The sequence below is a fragment of the Bombina bombina genome, chromosome 6 (assembly GCF_027579735.1).
Source record: "Bombina bombina isolate aBomBom1 chromosome 6, aBomBom1.pri, whole genome shotgun sequence".
In the NCBI taxonomy this organism is placed as follows: Eukaryota; Metazoa; Chordata; class Amphibia; order Anura; family Bombinatoridae; genus Bombina; species Bombina bombina.
The window spans coordinates 836,670,423-836,677,917 of record NC_069504.1 but is presented as its reverse complement, the minus strand read 5'-3'; the positions used below and the strand labels follow the sequence as shown (position 1 = coordinate 836,677,917).

The following is a 7,495-nucleotide window of genomic DNA, read 5'->3' as shown; positions in this document are numbered from 1 at the left end:
CTGGTCTTTTGTGAATTAAATGTTTTAATCTTGTGTAATCTATATGTGTATCCACCAATCAGCTGCTACCTAGATATCGTTTTCAACAAAGTCATTGTAGTTGCTAAAATATGAAGTGATTGGCAACCCAAAGAAAAACTATGCAAGAAGCCAAGATGGACTGAGTAATACCGACCAGAAACAGGTTTTCAAAAGAATAAGGCTGATGAACTAAAAAAAAAAAGAGCGTTTTTTGTTTTTTTCTGTTTTGTTTATGTTGGATTGGAATACCACTGTTGTTACACCAACCATTGTTATTTGCTGACGATTTTGGAACCAGCGTCTGTGTCCAATAGAAAGTCGCTTCTCCTGTGATGTCAAGTTTGTGAGTGGTAGGTAAATCTCTGATGTACGTTTTATTAAAACCTTCAGCTTCAAGAAGATTTTAGTGAAACGTACACCGGGTAAGAGCTGGCATTTTTCTGACTGTAGATTCGGCTTAATAGTGGATTAGTCCTAAAAAGCCCTTGTGTTTGTTGTCCTATGTGGTGTGTATTGGTTTTATATATTTTAATAAAGCTATTAATAGCCCCCCTAATATAAAATTTGATTTTTTTTGTAACTGTAAAAGAGCTGTTTAACTTAGGGCAATGCCCTGCAAAAAGCCCTTTTAAGGGCTATTGGTAGTTTAGCATTAGATTAGGGGGTGTTTTTATTTTGGGGGGCTTTTTTATTTTCATAGGGATTAGGTTCAATTTTTTTTATTTTTGATAATTTGTTTTTTATTTTCTGTAATGTTAGATTTTTTTTATTTTTTTTGTAATTTTAGTTTAATTTAAACTTTTTTTTTATTTTTTTAGGTAATGATATGTTTTTTATTTAAATTTTAATTTTGTATTTTTAATTTAGGTAATTGGCTTTAATTTATTAGGTTTTAGGTTAGGGGGTGTTAGGTTAGGGGTCTTAGTAATTTAATTAGTTATTTGCGTTGTGGGTTTTGGTGGTTTAAGGGGTTAATAGGGTAATTAGGTCCATTGTGATGTGGGGTTTTGCGGTTTAGGGGTTAATAGGGTAATTAGGTTTATTGCAATGTGGGGGGTTTGCGGTTTAGGGGCTAATAGGGTAATTAGGTTTATTGCGATGTGAGTGGTTGACGGTTAAGAGATTAATATGTTAGGTTATTTGCTGATTAGGGGTTAATTACTGTATTATTTTGCGATGTGTGGGTTTGCGGTTTAGGTGTTAATACTTTGTGTGGGAGGTTAGGTTTTTTTTTTGTTATACTTCGTGGGGGAAGTGTTTATTTTTTATTTTTTTTGTAATGCTTCGTTTGCTTTCTCTGCATCCCGGTGGATTCCGAAAATGGCAGGGTGGCATTTAACAAGTTGCCTTATTTCTGTTTAAAAGGGCAGTAAACCTAAAAAATAATGTTATATAATTCTGCACATAGTGCAGAATTATATAACATTATCTTAGCACTAACTTTATACAACATAATATTGCAGCAATATTTTATTATAAAGTAGAATTTTGCAGACTGCCGCTCCTTGCTTTACTGAGTGGGTCTGTTTTTTTTCCTAAGCGCATCTGGGCAACTGTCTAGTCACAGCCGGCCCAATTGCGCCATTGAACTCAATGTAGCTTGCTCCCGCTACCAGACCAGAGCGCTAACACGCTACATTGAGTTTAATGGCACAATTGGGTCGGCTGTGACTAGACAGCTGCCCAGATGTGCTTAGGAAAAAAACAGACCCGCTCAGTAGAGTAAGGAGTGGCGGTCTGCAAAATTCAACTTTATAATAAAATATCGCTGCAATATTACGTTGTATAAAGTTAGCGCTAACATAATGTTATATAATTCTGCACTATGAGCAGAATTATATAACATTATTTTGTAGGTATACTGCCCCTTTAAGACAGACAGAAAACTGATGCTATCTATAGTGCACACAATATACTGTGCACTGCACAGCAGCTAATTAGTACTGCCACAGTCAGTGGTGCATGGTAACTGAATAGTTGGCTCTATACATGTACTAGAGCTGGTTAGGGAGTGTAGGAAAATAGTGAGTTGTGTGGATAAGAAACAATACTAAAGTATCATACAGTTCATAAGAAGAAATGACAACACAAGCAAGTTGACTATCAATTTTAAATGCAAAAAAATGTAATATATATTACAAAAACACATTCTTTTTTCAAATATTGTCATTTGTTTTCTGACTATAGTGTCCCTTTAAGCTAATGGTCATTGGCTGTTGCCCTGACATTCTCCTATATAAAATGATAAATAAACTTGATAAACTTTTTAATTCATTGTTCCCTCAATGATTGCAAGGCTTCCATGCCTTGGGACAGCAAAGCAGACCCAAACCATGATGCTCCCTCCAATCAGCTTCACCGATGGGATGAGGTTTTCATTTTGCCAGAAAATTTTATTTTTGTCTCATCTGTACAGAGCACATTCTCCCAGAAGTGTTGTGGAACATCCGTGTTGTTTTGCAAAAACTTGAGATATGCCACTATTTTTTTTCTTTCTTTAGTTCCTTCATGTGTCCTTCCATGAACACTATTCCTGTTCAGTGTTTTTCTGATATTGGACAATTGAAAAAGGACTTTTGTAGTTTGTAGAGTTTTCTGGAGGTCTTTTGCTGTTACCCTTGGGTTCTTTCCTACCTTTCATGGTTGCCTGTCGTGCTCTTGGAGTGAGAAGCAACAGTCTTACATTTTCTCCACTTGTAGACAGTTTGTCTTTACTGTGGATTGATGAACACCCATGTCTTTAGCAATTCTTTTGTAACAAAACGGAAACAAAACTCCCTCAATAAAACAATCCAAACTAAGATAAGAAAAAAATCAAATTTGAGAAAAACTAAAAGAAAAAAAAAAAAGAAAATGAACACAACTTCATCAGCTTTACAATAGCAAGAAGACAGCAACTCAAGATACTTCACAAAGGGTCTTTATGGATTCCCCATGATTGTCAATAGTGTAGCTTAAAAATCCCCAAAACGGACAGTCTCTCTTTTGTGTTTATGAGGTCTCTGAGATACTTTTTATTCTATCGAGCAGGACTACTTTATCGTTATAAAACAGATATGCAAATATTTTACTATTACAAATATTTACATTAAAGGGACAAAGATTTAAATATCATGATAGAGCATACACTTTTTAAAATAAACAAAACTCCCCAATTTATCTATTATCAATTTATTCCAATACTTTTTATATGTACACTTTCTGAGTCAACTGCTAATGAGAATGTGCATAAGTTGTTTACATTTATCAGTCCGGGATTCGCTAATGGCTGTCACATGATACAGGGAGCGTAATGCTGTCCGCATTCAGCGATGTTTGTCGGACATGATCCGCAGATCGGATCATGTCGGACAGACAATTTAAAAATAGGCCCCATAGGGCTTTATTTAAACCAAGCAATGGGATTTCTGGAGACACATGAATAGTTTTAAAACAAAAAGCAAAATGATTTTAGAATTTGAACCAACATTTTTTGAAAAGCAAAATATCAATGGGTTTGGTTTTCCCTTCACATCATTGCATAATCATGTTGGTTTTTCATGTGTATCTTGAGTAGATATTTCATTGGTAATAGGATATGACTAATGAGTAGTAATGTGCATTTGACCTAGACATTAATGATGCAGAAATGATTGACAACAGATTGGGAAATCACTAAAAGCTACAAAAATATTACAATGAAAGGAACTGAATTTAAAGTTATTTTATTATTTGCCTACAATTTTAAAAAAAAAATCCAGTTTACTTCTATTATCAAATTTTCTTTATTCTCTTAATATCCTTTGCTAAAAAAAAAGCAGCACTGCACTACTAGGAGTTAGCTGAACACATTGTGGTAGATTTAACAACAGTCGAGCAGAAATGATTCGCTGTAGCGGATTATGTCCGCTCAACCTTGCATTCTAGTGAAATGTTTGTGCAATGCCGCCCCCTGCTTACTGCCGGCCAATTGGGCGGTAGCAGGGACCGTCAATCATCCCAATCGGATCGGGATGATTTCAGTTCGCCACCACAAGTTAAGGAGCAGCGCTCTTAACTTCCATTTCAGGTGGACCTGAAATGGAATGGAAAAGTAGCATCTGCTACTTAATAAATGGAGCCAAATGGGTGAATCAATAACAGGCATATATGAGCAGCAACCAATAATCAGCTTGCTCCCAGTAGTGCATTGCTGCTCCTAAGCCTACCTAGGTATTCTAGCGCTTTCTATTATTTCTGGTAGACATTTTAGAGTTTCATGTCCCTTTAGGAAACAGCAGAGGTGCTAGAACAAGAGATTGTGCTACATTGAGTAATTATAAAGGTCATGTAAATGTATATTAGAAAAACACATCCATAGTGCTTGTTGCACTACTCTTGAAAATCTAGGCCATAGGATTTCAAGATAAGATTGCAAGGTACCTGAGGATGGTCCAGTATTTCAACCATCTGTTTGGTTAATTACAAGTTAAGCAAAAAGTAAATGTCCTTTTTAATTGTATTTAATTATTTAAAGGAAAACCTGTTGTTATTGTTGTAAAGAAACCAACTTTTTTAATTGTCATGGTGATAGTGACATATTCCTATCCATCAATCATACTGAGATGTCCTTACCCAGTGAGCAGAATGTCCCTAAGGATGTGTTATGCTAAAACATACATTTCCAGTTAGTTTAAAAAGTCATTCAAAACGGCTCTATCTTAAACATGTTTTTTGGTAAACTGAGCCTTAAAGGTTCATGAGAGATTTTGAGATAGTAATATAACATTTTTTATTATGTGAAGTGCAATATAAATACTATATATATACATCCAATATATTATTTAATTTGTCCCCTGTAATTGACCCAACAAAATTGTGGGTTTTCCAGGTCTGAGAATCGGAAATGTTCACTGCAGGCTTCATAACCCATTCCTACTAAATATATGTCTCTAATAGTGACCTCAGCAGTGACTCTATAATATAAGATCCTGTAAAACAATTCAAGTTTTGATGATAATCATTGTTTACACCAGTAACAACCCTGATTGGTTCCTCTAAATCCAGCAAGTGGTGATTGGGAGTTTGGACATTGAAAAACAGTTGTAACATACAAAAGGTTGATTTGTTTGGATAGTTTTCACACTTTGCATGTTAATTTATTACTGAAAAAGCTTAAAATTACAAGGTAGTGTATGTCTCTTTAAGTATGTCTTCTGTGACCAGTTTGTACCCCGCTAACTGAATCATTATTTGCTCATGGAATTTTTGTCTCACCTGAGCCAGGAAGTGATGGGCTCCAGGTAGTTCCATATCTCTCCTATGTTAGTGGATGAGGAATCCTTATCTGTTTGGCAAACATATTATATAATAAGACCCAACCCAAGAGAGGAATGCAGGACACAGAGTTCTCTATGCTAGGGTTGTGTGCGCAGGTGAGAACTGAAAGCACATCAGGCAGGGAGGGGGAGATGAGCAGGGAGATCCCTCGCTTACACATATACGCTACCTTTTTAAAGGGACATTGGACACTAAATAAATGTTAGATAGAATGATGCATTCAAAGAAAAGATTAGTATGAGAATAACATGTAGATGTATTTTTTAATGTTTCATTAGCCGTTTAAATATTGACAAAATAAGTGTAAAGTTTAAGTGTCTATAAAACAATGGGAGCTGCCATGTTGTAACTTAGGTTACCTTCTCTGCTGTGGCCAATTAGGGGCAGTTATAAATAGGTCTTTAGAGTGTGCAACCAATGGCTGTGTAGAATATAACTGTGTTCAGCACTTCCATTTCTAACAGGAACAGAAAAGCTCACAATTTCAGAATGGAATTACAGGGAAAGGGGACAAAATAAATAATGAAAGTATATTGCAGAGGTTTTTTTATATATACAATTTATCATTTTATACTACCATCTCAAAGTGTTTAATATCCCATTAATAAACAAGACCCTTTTTAAACTAGCACTCAGTGCTACCGCCAAAAAATACCAGAGCCGTCATCACACTTTAAAAAATCAAACTATGCAAATCTCTCATAGTGTGATACACAAAGCTCTAAAATCTGCAACTAATGCAGATCATTTTTTTTACTGCATTGTCCCTTTAATTGCACTAACATTTTATTACAGCAGTTAATTTTCAAGAACTTTTCCAGTTAAAATAAATTTTAAAAAAATCAGTCCTCAAAAGTACAATATATTTATTTATGTTAATCTAATGATTTTTGGTTAAAAATGTAATTGCAACTCTTGATTTTTTTTTATTTTTTTTTTAAATCTTAGTAAGAATCAATAAAAAATATTGTTAAGTCATAGGTTAATGTACTATAAAAATATTTCAATTTCAAATGCGTTTGAATCATCTCATTTTCAAAAACACTGAGCTACAAATGAAAAGAAAATTAATTTCAATATTAAAGGGACATTCCAGCCAAAAATTTACTTTACATGGATTCATTGTAGTCTTGAATAGAATCATTTTTGTAATATACATGCATTAGCAAAAATGCTTCTAATAAAAGCTATAGCTGTTTCAAATGTGTATTTAAGTATGCACCGTGCACCAGCATTTTAAACACAGCACTTGCTCAGAGAGCCTAAGGTGTTTTTCACATCTGGTAATGACTCAATTTGTTAATTGCTGACATGATACAAGCCCCACTGACTATCTAAACAACTGCAGTATTTAAATTGCCAGTGCTGTGAGAATATCTATTTATACTTCACGTGCACATGCGGAGAAAAATGTTAACACTAAAACAGTGATAACTTTTACTAGAAGCATTTTTGCTAATACATGTATATTGCAAATTTGTTTCTATTCAAAGATGTAATAAATCTATGTGCATTTAAATTTTGACCGGAATGTCCCTTTAATCTTCCACCAACACTCAAACATAAATAAAAAGGAGGAACTCATTAGTTTATTATGTAATTCTTATTCTTCCTGTGACATCACCACATATTCATCTTAAAGAGATATGAATTAAACTTCCATGGTACAGATGTAGCATTTAATATTAAAGGGATATACCAGTCAAAAATGAAATGTACATCAGTGCAATTCAGTTTTAAATGTAAGTTGTTGTTTTTCCCAATATACTTTTAGTAGCAAAAATGTTTCTAATAAAAGCTATCCCTGTCATCACTAAGAGCTTTGTTGTGCGTGTGCACAAAAACATATCTAAAATATTCTACATAAACCAGCATTTTAAACAGTGCGTCTGCTCAGTGAATTAACAGTTATTTGTATCTTTAATACAAGGTTCTCTGAGCAAACAGCATGGAGCATATCTAAATATGTTTCACATACATATACATAGTAGAAGCTTTCAGTGAACACGTTGATAGCTTTTTTTTTTATCAGAATACTTAATACAAGTGTATTCAAAAATTTAAATTAATTGCAGATTTGTCTGGAATGTCTATTTAAGAGTATAATCAATTTGCTTAAAGGGATAGTCTAATCAAAATTAAACTTTCAGGATTCAGATAGGGCATTCAATTTTAA

At 34.0% G+C, this 7,495-nt stretch overlaps 1 long non-coding RNA gene across 1 annotated transcript; it reads right to left on the bottom strand.

Moving 5' to 3' along the window:
• Positions 1-2,113: 2,113 nt before the first annotated feature.
• Positions 2,114-5,292, bottom strand: LOC128662293 (uncharacterized). The gene is made up of 2 exons (XR_008402742.1): positions 5,257-5,292; positions 2,114-2,770 (listed from the first exon to the last, which is right to left on the bottom strand). It is a non-coding gene; the product is annotated as an uncharacterized LOC128662293 (long non-coding RNA).
• Positions 5,293-7,495: the final 2,203 nt, after the last annotated feature.